Genomic DNA, 16,939 nt, shown 5'->3' on the forward strand with positions numbered 1-16,939 from the left:
AAACTAAAATCTAGTTCAACCAACGTTATGATTTAAAATAAAAAAATTAAATAAAAAGGACAGCAGCACACTCAGCCCCCAAAGTTCTGATCAAGAATGCTGACTTCAGTGAGCATTTTTGTGCGCGGTCAGAGGAATGAGTTACCCTGTGCACAATGTAGCAGAATTTCCTGTAAAGTCTCTGCTTCTTTCTTTCTTTTCTTTTCTTTTATTGTTTTTTATTTTTTTTTTGATGTCCTGAGCACATCTGGCAGTACTCAGGAGTAACTCCTGGCAGTGCTTGTGGAGACCATATGGGACACCAGGGACTGAACCTGGGCAGGCCGTGCACAAGGCAAATGCCCTACTCATTGTACTATCCCTTCAGCCCCCATATTTATTTATTTTTTTCCCCAGTTAGCTTCACCTCTCTTTCTTCAAGACTTTAACAAAATCCTTTTCAATCTTTTTGTTCTTTGTGACTGTGTATCCTCTTTCAGTCTTTCTTCCTTATTTTCCTTCTCTTTCTTATGAAGAACAATAGAGTACTTTGACTGTGAAAATGGATTTCTTCACCCACCTCTATTCTGAGACTATCTTTCTCACAGTTTTTATGTGTGTATGTACATAGAGGTCTCATAGAAATATTGAAAATCATTTTAATGTGATTTTTCCCTTTTAATTTAAATATTATTTATCTGATGCTTATAAAACTCAACAAGTTTGGGTTGTTGCCATCTCCATTTTATGAGGAAATAGAGGCAAGAAATTGTCCCAAGAGGAGTAAGTGGGTAACCAGAATTTTAACTCAGTGTGTCTGGCTTCAAAGCCTATACTTTTTCTAGTCCACCTTGTATTTGGTGGAGATGGGTCTATAAACAATTTTTTAAAGACAGAATGGGAGACTTAGAAACAGTATTGGTGAGCCACTATAAGATCACAAAAGCTGTCATGACTCAGTTTAATGGGGGCTTTTGGGAGGAGGTATTAATAGTTCTTTGAAAAACAAGTTCATTTTCATTAGGCAGAAAGGGAGATGGAGGAAATGTAATGAGGGCAAAGGAAACAGTTTGCACAAAAGCTCTGAGGCTGAATTTAAATGCAAGTAAAAAAAACCACAGAGACCAATGTGTGTGTGTGTGTGTGTGTGTGTGTGTGTGTGTGTGTGTGTGTGTGTGTGTGTGTGTGTTGGAGAGTAATAACAGTGGGAAATGAGATTGAAAAACTAGGTTAACCCCATTCTCTGATCTTCCTCAGGTTAAGCTCTCTCAAGTTTTCTCAGAGCAGAAAAAAGCCCCAGACTTTGTTTCTATATTGACTTGGGTTTGAATCCCAGCAATGCTACTTACCAACTGTTTGATCTTGGGTAAACTGTTTAACTTTTCTGGCCCACAATTTTCCCAACTAAAAGTGGGGATGGTAACATTTACTTATTTGGGGAATGAAGTGCCAAGATAAAAAGTGCCTGGTATGGTTGGGGAGCGGGGTGGGGTGGGGGTGGGGGTGCTTCCTGCTGGGTTTCCTAACTGGAAGACTTGGCAGAAGATCAGACAAAGGAGAGAGAATTGTGCCCAGGACCAAAAGTCACAGCTTCTCTGGTGGCTGCCATCTCCACAGAGCCCTTTTTCTTTGAGGCACTGGTGACTGCTTCTCCTGGTCTCCCAGACTTAAAGAGGCTGGGGTGGGTAATAACCCCATTGCCTCTGACCCCAGATCACAGTTTTGTTTTTAAAAGAGTCACTCATGGTGGTACTTGGGGGATGCTAGGGTCATACATGGGCTGCTGCGAGGGGCATGCATTGCATAGATCAAACTCAGGTCTTGCCTAGGCGAGACATGTGTCTTACCACTTGAGCTCTCTCCCTTGCCCTATTCCTTCTTTTTCTCCTCATTCTTTGTACATAGACTTTTAATTAAATTCTTCTCAAATCACCACCCCCTCCCCAAATTTGAGTGTGGTATTTATTTCCTACAGGGACCCTGATTAATACACAGGCAAACTGCCAAAAAGTGGCATGAAGCATGAAATTGGGATTTAATTTTTGGGCCCTGACATCTGTTGCTTTGGCAACAACAAAGTACAAGTTATCCTTCCTTACCAAGGGAAATACCATGAGAACAAGAAGACCATCAAGTGCAGGGTGAGCATGTAAAGGGGAAAGAGAGCATGTTAGATATGTTATTTCAGTGCATCCCTGCAAAAGTCCTATACATTGAATGCTGCCATCTCCCTTACAAAGGTCAGAAGAAAAACTTAGTGGGGTGCTGGAAGTGACAGGTGCTTACATGGGAGCAGTTAACCTGAAAGTCTGAGAAGCCATCGTCCGCCCTTGGAACCATGCTTGCGCAGCTCAGCAATCTGGGCTGTGTGTCAGAAGAGGAGTCCTGGGCACATCGTGCTGGGCTAAGAAATAGAAGGTGCGTTTATCTTAGTAACATGAAGTTAGTGAGACCTAGTTTGGCCCGAGGATACCAGCTGGCTGCCAGCAACAACTCTACAGGCATTCATTCAATTCCAGTTTGGTGCTGGGCCTTGTGCTGGGGACAAAGTGAGCCAACCACGGCCCCTGAGCTCCCCGAGGTCCCAGCACAGTGAAGGTGAGGGCCAGCAGGGGAACCACCTAGTGTCATCACACTCTGTGGGAGCACACAAGCCCCTCCCCAAACTGAAGGCTTAGAAAGTGCATCCTGGAACAGTGTCTCTTAGGCTTTTTTCAACCATGACCCCCTTCCCACCTTCTTTTCCTCTTGCGGTCCCTGTCCTACTGCTTGGTTCCCTAATCTTGTGCTATGGCCTTTCATTCCTGCAATTTTCACCTGTGTCCCCCTAGGAATATCTTGGGGGGCCTTCCAGGGGCCATAGGGCCCTGGTAGGAAAGTGCTAGAGGTTTTTTCCTGAGCAGAGTTTTGAATGAAGAGTATGAAGGCTTGGGAAGGGGCTATGGTCATTTTAGGAAGGGCTGAATTTCTAAAATGGGCCATTTCATGAGAAAAGACAAGAAGACTTGAGAATGTGGCCCTGCAGCTGAGTACAGAGTTGAGGCAAAAGGTGAGTCTAAAGGAGCCCACAGGGCCCAGAGAACTTTTGTCTAGGTCTGAAGCCTTTTCCGGCAGGACTGTGGACTGCCCTGCCCCAAACACACACACACACACACACACACACACACACACACACACACACACACACACACACACACACACACACACACACCAAGCTCGGCCTGTGGAGTCATCTCATGTTGAAAGCTGTAGACACAGAAGATGCATTAGTCATAGCCCCGCACCATGGGCAGTTCATGACCAATGGGACACAACAGAAATAGAGGAGAGGAAAGAAGGGTCAGAGCTGGGCTGGAGGAAGGCAGGTAGGGGCTGGGGAAGATCAGGAGTGTGTCCTTAGGAGAATGACACCCACCCAGGCTCTGTGAGGTTAACGAGAGAAATGAGAGTTGTGGGGGCTGAAGTGATAGCACAGCAGGTAGGGTGTTTGCCTTGCACGCAGCTGACCCAGGTTTGATTCCCAGCATCCCATATAGTCCCCTGAGCACTACCAGGAGTAATTACTGAGTGCAGAGTCAGGAGTAACCCCTGTGCATCACCAGGTGTGACCCAAAAAGAAAAAAAAATAGAAATGAGGGTTGTGGTAGAGGGTGTTTTTGAGTAAGTGTGTGGGTGGCTCGGGAGCTGAAAGTCTACTTCAAGTGGTGCATTTAAGGCTGAAGTTCTAAAGAGGTCTAGTAGGAAACTCAGCTAGTTCCTATTCCCTTTCTAGATCAACAAAGACACTCACCTGTACACTCTAATAATTCACACCAATACTACTTATGAAGTCAAAACCAACAACCGGCAAGTGGCAGCTGGTGCCCGGAGGGTGATTGGGACTAAGTCTTATATCCCAAGAAGGTAAAACTCTCTTCTGCCTGGAAACCAAGGAAATGGGATGAATGTCTGCAAATAGTGCATCCTGCAGACAAGATACCCGAGTTTTCAAATTAGTAGGTGGAAATATATTGACTCTGGAGTCAAACAACAAGGGACTTCCCATTCACTAACTGAGAACACATCCTACTAACAGACCTTGTGCAAAAATAAATAACTGTCATGAAAGTCAAGTTCACAGTCAGAAATCACTCACACTCAGCAGTGAAGAATCCTGGCCGGCGGGCATCACAATGCCGGAGAATGCTCTGGACCCAAAACCGAGCCAATAACACCGGAGTGCCCCAGATGGAGCAGGTGCAGTCTCCCCGCCTTCTCCAGATGGAATCCCAAGGACCATGAGCTTCTACAAACATGGCTCCAGTATGTGGGGACAAGGACTATTTCTCCAAACTGCGGGTCTGCCGCGCAACCTTTCCTGATATACAAAAAACCGCTCAGGAATGGCTCCTCTGCCCCTGAATAGCCATTATCCCAGAGGCACACAAACCAGTCTCAGAACACAGCGGCTGCTGGCAGAAATGCTCCTGGACTGTGAACTGAGCTACAGCCCCAATCAGGCCTGGGAGGGGAAGGGTTTTTTTTTTTTTTTTTTTAAAGAAATATTTTATTGAACCACCGTGAAAACAAAAAATACAAAGCTTTCAGGTTTAAGTCACAGTTAAATACTGATTAAAACACCATCCCTTCACCAGTGCACCCGTTCCACCACCAAGAACCCCAATACACCCCCCTCTCAACCCTCCCCCCATCTAAGTAGCTGATGATATTCCCATTATTCTCTCTATATATTGAGTACATTTCATATTTCCATACAGAACTCACTATTGTTGATTGGAAATTTTCCCCAACAATCAGGCCTGCTGAATAAGCATCATCTAATAATTTCTCTTACTTGGTAAAGGTGAAGACTTTGAGGCCGCGCGGTTTTGGGTTTCTAATATTTTAACTCAGTTCACAGTCAAAATGGATGGCTGCAAGAATCTGCTCTGGTGCCAAAATGGGATAGGAGACCTCAGGATCACAGTCAGTAGGCGGGAGGCTCTGCTTCTCGTGCCGCGGCTCTTGGTTCATCTCTGGGCGGAAGGCGCGCCGGGAACACCTCCCCTCCCAGGATCACCTACAGGCTACGTCACTAAAGAAAGTCCTACCTCCTGGTGCAGGGGTCTTAGAGGGTGGCTCTCACCGCGTGGCTGCTGCCGCTGCCGCCATTTTCGCTCAGAAAAATGGGGTGGAGAGGGAAAAAAATCCCTCCCCGGGCTGCACGAGGTTGTAGGTCAGTTCGCAGTCAAAATGCATGGCTGCAAGAATCTGCTCTGGTGCCAAAATGGGTTAGGAGACCTCAGGATCACAGTCAGTAGGCGGGAGGCTCTGCTTCTCGTGCCGAGGCTCTTGGTTCATCTCTGGGCGGAAGGCGCGCCGGGAACACCTCGGGAGGGGAAGGGTTTTTGTCCTTCAGCCTTTCCCCTTTGCGGCAGAATGGTGACCGCCACCTTTCAGAGACAATTGGACAGAAAGGTAGGAGTTTGCAGTGATGGGGTGCATGGGGAAATCCGGCCCTGCTCCCCACCCAAACAAGACCTTAAGCGGCTGCCCACAAACGACTCCTTCGCTCCTGAACAACCATGATCCCAGAGCCACACAAACCAATCTCAGAACGCAGCAGCTGGTGGCAGAAATACCTCTGGACTTAATTACTAAATACCAGAATTCCAAAACTGCACAGCCACTGTTGCAGCATGTGACATTATATGATCTTCATTATCAGCAAGAGAAAACAAATTATATAATGATGCCTTTTTGGCAGGTCTGATTGTTGGGGGAAAATGATTGTTGGGGGAAAATTCCAAATAATAGTGGGTTTTCTGTCAAAATTGAATGTAATCAAAGTAAAGAGAGTAAAGTGAAAACCATCTGCCACACAGGCAGGGTGGGGGGTGGGAGAGGAAATATACTGGGGTTCTTGGTGGTGGAACATGTGCACTGGTGAGGGGATGGGTGTCTGATCATTGCTTTGTAACTGTTCTCACGATGATTCAATTAAAAAAAAAAGAAAGAGAGAGAGAAAAAAGAAATCACTCACACACAAACATTGGGAGGATGGTTCACTGCCACTATCACTGCCATCCCGTTGTCCATTGATTTGCTTGAGCCGGTGCCAGTAATGTTTCCATTCGTCCCTGTCATGTGCTAGTGTAGCCCAATGGTGTACTGGAGGCTCTTTCAGGATCAAGGGGATAAGGACCGTCATCGTTACTGGGAGGATGGTTATGAAGATTAAAGAAGGTAATGTAAGAAGGGACCAGGGAGACAGTTCAAAGGACTGGATCACATGCTTTGTATGTAGGAGTCCTGGGTTTAATTTCCAGCACCACATGGTCCCCTGAGTGTCAGGAGTAGCTCTGAGCACGGCTTGGTGTAAGCCTAAACAAAAATTAAATTAAAAGATAATGTGATAAATATAACATTGTAACATTATACCAGTGCCTGTGTAACATTATACCAGTGCCTGGTACAGAAGTAAGTCCTTAATATGTGGCATTTATATGATAATAATGCATTGAATTTCAGTCATTAAAGCTAGGGAGGTGGGATCTCGGGTTGGAGGAAAAAGTCTTCCAGGATCTGAGAGCAACAGAAACAAAGGCACCACTGTAGGCCTGGAAATAACAGGTTGTGAAACGAACTAGAATTATCAGTTCAGCATTGGGGCTCGGATGTTCAAGGCAGGTGGGAGATGAACTGTTGCAACCTGGACAAACCACCTCAGCCTTGCTGTTCCAGAGACCAGAGCCAGCGACCATCTCATACAGGAAAGATGCTGAAGGCCAAACCATGGGTAACATGGGACTTGTTAAGTCTAAGCAGGAATCCGTCTCTGAGGAGCGGCCTGTGGGGGGACAGCAGCATCGTAAGGAGGGTCAGCATGGGGTCCCAGTCCCCTGGGACAGAGACAGAGTCAGGGGTGACCCAGTAAGAGATGGATCTTAGGCATCATAGGGAAATCAGGGGCTTCATTTCTTCTAGCAGCCTCAGAGAAAGACCCTTTCCAGGCACCTCATGTTCTCAGTCTTGTGTCAAGGGTTGGTGAGTAGGGAAGAGACTTCTTTCTTCTGGGGGAAGTGGAGAGTGATGAGATAGGTGAGACTCAGTGAAGACTCTGGCCCCCAAATCCCCAGGGTAGCCCCTTCAGGAATCCCAGACCTCAGTGGTGACACAGGGAGCCTTCTCAGTTGCACGGCTGTTGAATGACTGTGAGTCTACTGGGTTTGGCATCAAAACCTTCCATCTGTCTGAACACAGTCAGCACCAGGGAGAACTGCCAGATGGATAGAGCAGAGCCTTGGAAATTCCAGAGCTGAAGAAATATAAAAGTTAAAGCAGAGTATTTGTGACTAAGAAGGACTAAGGTGAGTCTGGAAGCAACTTGAGCACAAGGTAGGTCACCAAGAGAAGTCTTCAGCAAGTGGCACCAGACTAGACCTAGCAGGACAATTAGGGCACATAACTGGGCGAAGGTAGATCACAGACAAAGGAAAGTTCAACTTAGTTGTGCTTAGGGCACTCATGGCTAAAGTGCTTGTCAACACAACATCGTAAAGGAGAGAAAGAGTAAAAGGGAGTCCGCCTGCCACAGGGGTGGTGGGAGGGATACTGGGAACATTGGTGATGGAAAATGGGCACTGGTGGGGGGATGGGTACTTGATCATTGTATGACTGAAACACAAGCACAAAAGTTTGTAAATCTGTAGCAGTATCTCATAGTGATTCATTAAAAAATTAAAAAATTAAAAATTAAAAAAGTGATTGTCGGGGCTGGAGTGATAGCACAATGGGTAGGGCGTTTGCCTTGCATGTGGCCAACCTGGGTTTGAATCCCAGCATCCCATATGGTCCCCTGAGCACCGCCAGGATTGGTTCCTGAGTGCACAGCCAGGAGTAATCCCTGTGCATTGCCAGGTGCGACCCAAAAAGCAAAAAAAAAAAAAAAAAAGTGATTGTCAACTGAGGGGACTGAAGTATATTTAAATTTTATTATTATATTTCTTTGTCATATTTGTTGATACAGTGACTTATATTATTAATTATATTTTCATGCATACATTGCTTCTACACTGCATCCACCACCAGGATTCCTGCCTCCCTCCACCAAGGGTCCCAAGGACCCCTCCCAGTGGCTCAAGACTTTTTTCCCACTTTAGGTTTCTGTGTATGTGTTTGTTTCAGGACCACACCTAGCAGTGCTCTGGAACTGCTCCTAACTCTGTGCTCAGGAGTCACCCTCTGCAATGCTTTGGATCAAACCTGAGCTTCTAGCATGTAAAGCATGTGCTTAGCCCATTGAGCTATTTCTGTCTCTGCACTGGGTTTGTTGAGAGAGTCCTGAGTTGGGCATTCACCAATATGAGAACTGGAATTGTGGGGCATAGGGAGCCAGGTTCAGCTCTATATACCCTGAATCCCATTTTGTCCCAGTTGACATGTCAGTCCTCATGGAGGATTTTTTGTTTTGGTACTGGGAGGACCTTGACTATATCCCAGGCTCTGGAGTCAAGAAGCCAGATGACTGGAATGACGCAATGGATGGGGAGTTGGAAGCGCGCCTGATCCCAAACTTGAAGGGCCTGTGGTTTTCTTTTTAATGGGCATGAGTAATAAGACAGAAAAGAGATGTAAACTTTCATGTGCAAAACAGAAGCTACAAGGGGTCAGAGAAATAGTACAGTGGGTAGAGAGCTTGCCTTGTATGCTGCCAAGCCCAGTTCAACTCTTGGCATCCCATATGGTCCTCTGAACACCACCAACAGTAATTTCTGAGTGTAGAGTCATGAGTAAGCCTGATAATCACCACCAAAAACAAAACAAAACAAAACAAAACCCCAGGAACTCCGAGTTCCTGTTATCAACATCCTCTTTATTCCCTTCCCACAGACTGTTCCCTTCAATTCTTGTCCTCGGGGCTCTGCTTGCCTGGAAGAGGACTGGCTGGGGAAGCAAATGCAGGGACGGGAGGAAAGATCCAGGCAATGCTAGGTGAGAGGTCTGTCCAGAGTGGTGGAAAGTGGCCAAAGACATGATCAAAACAGGAAATGTTTCTTGGGTCAGGAAGAGAGCTCTCAGAGATGGTCCAGAAAGGGAAAGCATAAGGCTCGAATGAGCCAAAGGTAACGGCAAGGGTTGGGTTGGAATTCTTTTAAGTTTCTAACTACTCATGTCAAAAGCAAAAGAGAACTAAAGGAATCAGCTCTCCAATATTCCAGAGCTAAAACTGAAAGAAGCATGCTTTCTGGTGGCTACAGGTTCCTGTGCTAGGCACCTGGAAGGAAAACAGAAAAACAGCAGCCTGAGTGCCAGAATCCTCTATTCTCCACAAAACGTTTGTTCAGTTTGTGGGGTATGAAAAAGTCTTATGGAGAAATGGGACGACTCAGAACTAGTCTCTGCCACTTGTTTCACTTCCTCTGGTTAGAAAAGGCAACTTGAGATTCTTCTGAAGACTAGAGAAAGGGAAGGAAGTGCCAGGAATCCTGCTCTGAATCCTGATGCGTAATATGCATAAATTGATTGGTCTTGGAGTCAGAGTGATAGTACAGCAAGCAGGATGCTTGCCTTGCATGCAGCAGATCTGGGTTCCATCCCCAGCACTCCATATGTCCCGTAAGTCCCACCAAGGGTGATCCCTGAGCACAGAGCTGGGAGAAAGCCCTGAGCACTGTGAGGTATGGCTCCCCCAAACACAAACCAAAAAAGTAATTGGTCTTTCTGATTATATGGGATCAGAATGGAGACTTACTAATGCCTTATTTTCTCTTTGACATGTTTCTTCCCTCTTTCTCTCCATTCTGACCTGACAAATGCAGTGGAAGAATTTTGCAAAAGTTGCCACATTTGACCTCTTTTATTCCCTCCAAGCCTTCTCTTTTCTCTTTCCTTTGCTTCCCATTCTTGCATGGACCTCTTTCTCTCTCTCTCTCTCTCTCTCTCTCTCTCTCTCTCTCTCTCTCCCCTCCCTTTTTCCCTCCCTCCCTCCCTCCCTTTCTTCCTCAAAAATTCAAACTCAAATGCTCTACCATTGAGCCACATCCCAGCTTCTGTTCTTGGCTTTTTCTTTCATTTCAGATAGGTCATGGGTTGGCCCCATAGCAAGGTTTGAAGGAGACACATCTCACACCACAGCCCTAGCAGCCAACCATCATACTTGTGATCCACATGGATATCAGGGATGAAATTTGGGTCCACAACCATCAAGGCAAGTTTACTGCCCACTGTACTATTGCTCTGGCCCACTTAGACACACTTCAAATTATATCATTTTTTAACTCTGAAATTTAAAATAATTTGGCAAGTTTGCTCAAAGTTTTCTCAACCTTTCCCTGCAGACAGATCTTTCTACTGGGGAATAAAACCCCACTGAGGGAGCTGCTCAGGCTTTCCAGTGCTCTTGTGTCACTTGAGGATCATATTAAATTACAGATTTCAAAATTAAATGAACCATACTCTGATTTCTCGTCAGATTGTATAAATCTTTTGCCTTTTACAAAATTAAATGAACCAAATGACAACAAAATATCTAAATGTATAAACAAAACATATGAAGTATATAATAATATAAAGAAAATGAAAAAGTCAAAAGGGAGTAAAAGTAAACAGAATGCAGATTTGGGGGCCCAGAAAGAATGTTCAACAGGCTGAGTGCATGCTTTGCAAGCAGGAGACCCACGTTCATTCCCCAGTCCTGGCCCTTGAGCACTACCAAAGATACGCCTGAATACTAAGCTGGGAATATCCACTGAGTACTACTTGGTGTGACCTCAAACCCAGAAAAAGTGCAGATTTTGGTTGTGGAGTTTGCCCAGAGGCTAGTTTGCATGATTTGCATGTGAAAGGTCCAGTTTCAATCCCTAGTACCACAGGGTCACCTGAGTACTGGAGGGAAGTGACTTCTGTATAGTGGCAGGTGTGACCCAAAACCCAAAGAAATAACTTAATTTAATGCAAATTCTGATCTACCAGGTGTAGAATGAAACTTTAGAGGCAACATTTTCAATACCCCAGCATTATCTCGTCATCTCATTTCCTCGTGACACAGTTCTGCACCGTGCAGATACTGCCTCGCGGGCACCTCTTAGACTTGGGACTCAAAGATTCTTCTCCCCACTGTCCCCTTAGCACCCTTAGCAACCCCAAGGTCCTGATCCTCTTTGGGGAAAGCCTAGTGATGCTCAGAATGGATGGGAATTCCCACCCCCGCTACACAAGTTACATTTCCTGACCCTCCAGCTTCTGCTCTCACACCTCCAGACACAAGCCATTTATTCCCCCTCCCTTGGGCAAAAGTAATTGCATTCTTTCATGAGGACAGAGACTGGGAGGAAACAGCCACAAATATTTTTTTATTGAAGTAACTACATGAGGACATGTTTCAGGCATGCATCATTATAAGTCAGCATGTGTACAGACTTCTCTAAGTTCACTAGTGAAAATCCAATTCTACTCTTCACCATACATTTGATTTCTGTTTCCTGATAAACCTAGCCCTATTTCCAGAGAATCCTTTTTCTTTCTTTTGGTGGGGGCCTGGGAGTTTGAGTCATATCTTGCCGTGCTCCTGGCTCTGTGCTCAGGGATCACTCCTGATGGTGTTCGGGCAACCAGTGCCAGGGAATAAACTAGGGCTAGCTGCAGGCAAGGCAAGCACCTTAACCTCCGTACAATCTATATGGCCTTAGATAATTATTATTATTACTTTTTGCCTTTGAAATTCAAAGTGCAGTACATGCAACCTTGCCATAAAACAAAGTCTATTGACTTTCTTTGAGTCATGTGGTCAGAGTCACCTTCCTGCCAGGCTGGGAGGCAGAGGATTTGCCACCCCCACTTCAGTGATGGGAAGCTGAGGGCTCCAAGAATTGAGTTGTCAAGTGAATTGAGTTGTCAAGATCCCATAGTTAGTAACTGCCCTGATTTATGCTTTCCCCCCCCCCCCCCGCCTTGTTCTTCTTTTTCTTTTTTTTATTTCATGATCCACATGGGTTAGCACAGGAAACCAGGGAGATTTCAGGGAATTAACTTTGTAGGCTTTATAGCCTAACCAAGTTTTTTTTATGTGCTCATTTCTTCTGTGGAGTATCTGAAGAAAGGAGGGGAAATCTGATTTCTAGGTCTGCCACTGTCTAGATGAAAATGAGGAGGCCTAGAGAGGATGTGAGTGTCCCAAAAAGATCACTCAGCAGTAAGTTTTAGGAAGCAGGACTGGTCCTTAGGTCCTGATTTTTTTCTGGGGGACGGAGGGGAGAATTGGGGAATATAATCAGCTTTGCTCAGTGCTACTCCTTGCTCAGTGCTCAGGGAAACATATAGTACAGGAGATTGAACTCAAAACTCCAACTAGCAAAACATGTATTGACTCCTCAGTCTTGTTCTGATTCCAAGTTGGAGGAAGAACCATGAATTTCATGTGAAAGGGGCAGGTCAAATGTATCCTGAAGAGAGCAGGAGAATGGAGAAGTATTTTTTAGGGAAGAGCGAATAATGAACAGTTCTCTAACAGACTGCTGACAGCTCAAAAGAGAAAGAAAGAAAAAGAATAAAAAGCCTTCCAGTGGTAATGAAATATTCTGATTTTGCATCAGGAATTATTAAAACCAATTTTTAAAATCAGTTTAATGATTTTACTGATTTAGACTGATTTTTAAATGGGCTGGAGCAATAGCCCTTAGGTAGGGCGTTTGCCTTGCACGCAGCCAACCCGGGTTTGATTCCTTCGCCCCTCTCGGAGAGCCCGGCAAGCTACCGAGAATATCCCGCCCGCACGGCAGAGCCTGGCAAGCTACCTGTGGCGTATTCGATATGCCAAAAACATAACAAGTCTCACAATGGAGACATTACTGGTGCCCACTCGAGCAAATCGATGAGCAATGGGATGACAGTGACTGAATTCTTAAAGTAACACCGGCCAAAACAATAATCTGTATTCAAAGTGATGATTTTTTAAAATTAATTTTTCTGGAGAGAGGGTTGCCTAGAAAATTTTTTTCTTATTAGAAAACAAAGATACCAAGGCCAGAGCAATAGAACAGCAGGTAGAGATATTGCCTTGCGTGCAACTGACCTGGATTCCATCGGAGCACCCCATCTGGTCTCCCAAGTGCTGCTAGGAATGTTCCCTTAGTGTACAACCAGGAGTAAGCCCTGTGCACAGCCAGGTGTGGACCAAAAACAAAACCAAAAACCCAACAACAAACGAATCTCTCTGAGACTCAATCAAAAACAAGAACAAATCCCAACAGCAACTTTATTTTCAAACCCTACAGGAGAGATACTGTATATCTCAGGCTGGAACTTTTTCTTGGCCACACAGCTGTTCCCACACTGCAGTTCTATCTAATATATTGCTAAGGTCAAAAAACAAAACATTGGGGCCGGAGCAATAACACAGCGGGTAGGGCGTTTGCCTTGCACGCGGCCGACCCGGGTTCGATCCCCGGCATCCCATATGGTTCCCCAAGCACCGCCAGGAGTAATTCCTGAGTGCAAAGCCAGGAGTAACCCCCCTGAGCATTGCTGGGTTGTGACCCAAAAAGAAAAACAAAACAAAACAAAACAAAAAATCCCAAAACATTTCTTTTGTTTCTTTTGAAAATATGCAGACACTGAAAAGTTGTGATAATAGTTACTATCATTTCCATAGTAACAATTATCTGCTGACACTGTGCTTTACACACTTTGCCTCTAGTTTTCTCTTAGGACAATGTTAGGGACATTCCCTACCTCTGAATAGACTCAAAGGCGTTGAGTACGCTTAGGGGCCTGGCTGTCATGCCCATGAACTGCCTCTGGGAATTTTCAGCACATTAAAGGCCTTGACGCAGAGACTCACAAATGAAACTCAAAATGGATTAGCTCCCTACAGAGATGTCCCTGGACCCCAATCACTTACAATTTTAGAATTCTAGAAGCTTTTGCGGCTGTGCAACCTCTCATGATATCCGTAATAAGCAATACAAAAATTATCTAGCATCTGCCCATGGCAGGCAGGCTTGAATGGTGGTGGTAAAATTCAAAATAATGGTGGTGGGATTGGTGTTAAAAAATTGAATGTAATCAATTAATGTGAACAACCTTATGAAAATAAAATTAAAAACAAATTTTTTTTGTAAAGGAGGTTGAGTAACTTGTCCAAAGCCATGCAGCTAATATATGATTGAGTTGGTTTGACTCTAAGATTTGGGCTCTTTCTAGTCCATTAAATCAACAAGCACTAAATTAAATCATAACAATGATTTAATTAACACTTTATTTTAATTGAAAGTACTGGGGCTGGAGTGATAGCACAGCAGGTATTTGCCTTGCACGTGGCCAACCCGAGTTCAATTCCCAGCATCCCATATGGTCCCCCAGCACCGTCAGGAGTAATTCCTGAGTGTAGAGCCAGGAGTAACCCCTGTGCATCGCTGGGTGTGACCTGAAAAGCAAAAAAATAAAAATAAAAAAGAAAGTACTAAAAACGATATTTTAAGTAAATCAAAGAGTATAGTAATGAATATAAATTCTTCTTACATTTGGAGGAGGTGTTATTTTGGGGGGACAGTCACACACAGTGGTGGTCAGACACTACTCCTGGCTTGGGGATCACTCCTGGTGGTGCTCAGTGGGTTACTTGGTACTCAGGATTGAACTTGGGCCTCCAGTAAGCAAAGCATTCATTACAGCCCATTAAACTATCTATCTGGGTCCTGTTTGCATTTCTTTCCCCCTCCCTCTCCCTTCCTCTCCCTCTCCCTCCCTTCCCCTCTCTCTCTCCCTCTCTCTCCTTCTGGGATTATGGTTTGCATTACAGGTACTGAAAGGTTGTCATGTTTATCCCTTTACCTAGTTTTAGCACTCAGTTCTTGCTCAGAGATCTTTTCCAACTATCATTGTTGTAGTGGTCCCTTCTCTATCCTAATTTTCCTCTCCCCGAATCGCCCCACACACACACTACTGTGGCAAGTTTCCCACTGTGGACTAGTCCTCCTGGCCCTTGTTTCTACTGACCTTGGGTATTAGTCTCATATAGTGATTTTTTTTTTAATATTCCACAAATGAGTGCAATCATTCTATCTCTGTTCCTCTCTCTCTGACTCATTTCACTCAGCATAATACTCTCCACATCCATCCATTTCTAAGTGAGTTTTATGACTTCATTTTTCCTGGTGACTGCATAGTATTCCATTGTGTAGATATACCATAGTTTCTTTGTCCAGTCACCTGTTCTTGGGCACTCAGGTTGTTTCCAGATTCTAGCTATTGTGAATTGTGCTTGTTTGCATTTATTTGACAGGGCAGAGGAGGAAAATACTTCTAGTACTCAGGGATTGAGTATGCATGGCTCATGGCTCAATTATCAGGGATCCCTCCCAGGGGTGCTTGGGGAACTATGGAATGCTGGGAGTCAAGCCAGGGACTTGCTCATGTCACATGCAATCAGACTGCTGAGCTATCCCTGGCCCTCTTCTTGCATTTATTATAAAATACTTATCCTATTTTCTTTTAGTTTTTCTAATTATGTTAAGGGAGTACTATTAAACTACACTAGAAGATCTGTTATTCAAAACAGTGTACATTAAGGGCTGAGGATGTGGCTCAGTAGAGCACCTGCCTTGCATGTTTGAAGTTCAATGTCTGGCAGTATAAAGACAAAATAAGGCAAAACCAGTATCTATTAGAGTAAATACAGACACACAGATCAGTGGAACAGTACTGACAGGTGAGAGATGAATGCGTCCGTAGGTGAGCAAGTGATTTATGACCAAGAAGCTAAGAACATTCGATGGATAAAGGACATTTGCTACACTAAATAGTGTTAGGAAAACTGGACAACCACATGTAAAAGAATAAAACTAGCTCACTCTCTTACACCATCTACAGAAATTAACTAAAAATAGATTAACTATTTGAATTTTTTTGTTTTGTTTTGATTCTTTTTTTTTTTTTTTTGAGAGAGAGAGAGCACACCCCCTGGTGCTCGGGTTTCCGCCCAGAGCTCTGTGCTCAGGGATCATGCCCACAGTAGTGCCCAGGATTGGCTGCATGCAAGGCAGGCACTTAACCCCTGTACTTTCTCTCTCTCAAACCCCTGGATTAAAGATTTGAAGGTAAGGAGCCAAAGAGATAGTATAGAGGGTAAGGCACTTGCCTGGCACACAGCTGATTTGAGTTCTATCCCATCCACCACGTTTGGTCCCTAAGGCACCATTAGAAATGATTGCTGAGCGCAAAGCCAGGAAGCCCCAAATATAGGAACATGTGCCCCTCAAACAAATAAACAATCAAGAAATACTTGAAGGTTAAGACCCAAGGCCATCAAATTTATTCAAGAAAACTCTTTGAAATTAGTTTTAGCAATGATTTTGTAGAGTTGAATTCTATGACAAGAGAAAACCAAAGGAAAAATAAGCAAATGATACATTAAACTACAAAGTCTATGTACAAAGAAGGAAACTATCATAAAAACAAAAAGATTGAATGCAAGCTTGTGCTGATCACTGTTCAAAAGAAAATTTAAAGGCTACCAAAAAGATTTTGTTACTGTAATATTGCAGGAAGAGGGCTAGACCCAGAGCTGGAAAACCTGGTTCCTAATTCTAGTTCTACTACTCACAAGGTATGTAGCTCGGGCAAGTCATTTAATTATTCTGAACTTCAGGTTCCTCTTCTGGAAAGTTGGACTTGTAACACCTCAGACATTGCTGCGAGGAATAGAAAAAAAATGTGTTTAGTTTTTTCTAACACCATGGTTTAGCAATCCTGTTGGCATTTAGTAAATATTTATTGAAACACACACACACACACACACACACACACACACACACACACACTTCTCTACCCCACACATACAGAATATTTGTATGTAAATCAACACCATTCCAGACATCTTTAAGAGAGTGGGAAGATGCCAAGCATTTCTAAAGTGGACTAACTTTGTTTATATTTTCTGTAAATTATTTTGAAACTTTCCATTCTAAACAAGATGCAAAGA

At 44.2% G+C, this 16,939-nt stretch overlaps 1 protein-coding gene, 1 non-coding gene and 1 pseudogene across 2 annotated transcripts in view; 1 reads left to right on the forward strand and 2 right to left on the reverse strand.

Moving 5' to 3' along the window:
* Nucleotides 1-8,561, forward strand: part of LOC129404856 (calreticulin-like) — a 31,679-nt pseudogene extending 23,118 nt beyond the window's left edge.
* The window catches only part of OSBPL9 (oxysterol binding protein like 9), a 223,716-nt gene extending 207,106 nt beyond the window's left edge, over nt 1-16,610 (reverse strand). Inside the window, exon 1 of the mRNA XM_055138078.1 lies at nt 16,562-16,610. The gene's annotated coding sequence lies outside the window, so the exon portion shown is untranslated. The remainder of the gene's footprint in view (nt 1-16,561) is intronic.
* Nucleotides 10,033-10,134, reverse strand: LOC129405454 (small nucleolar RNA U13). The gene has a single exon (XR_008630594.1). It is a non-coding gene; the product is annotated as a small nucleolar RNA U13 (small nucleolar RNA).
* Nucleotides 16,611-16,939: the final 329 nt, after the last annotated feature.

This window comes from Sorex araneus, chromosome 5 (genome assembly GCF_027595985.1).
Source record: "Sorex araneus isolate mSorAra2 chromosome 5, mSorAra2.pri, whole genome shotgun sequence".
Classification (NCBI taxonomy): domain Eukaryota; kingdom Metazoa; phylum Chordata; class Mammalia; order Eulipotyphla; family Soricidae; genus Sorex; species Sorex araneus.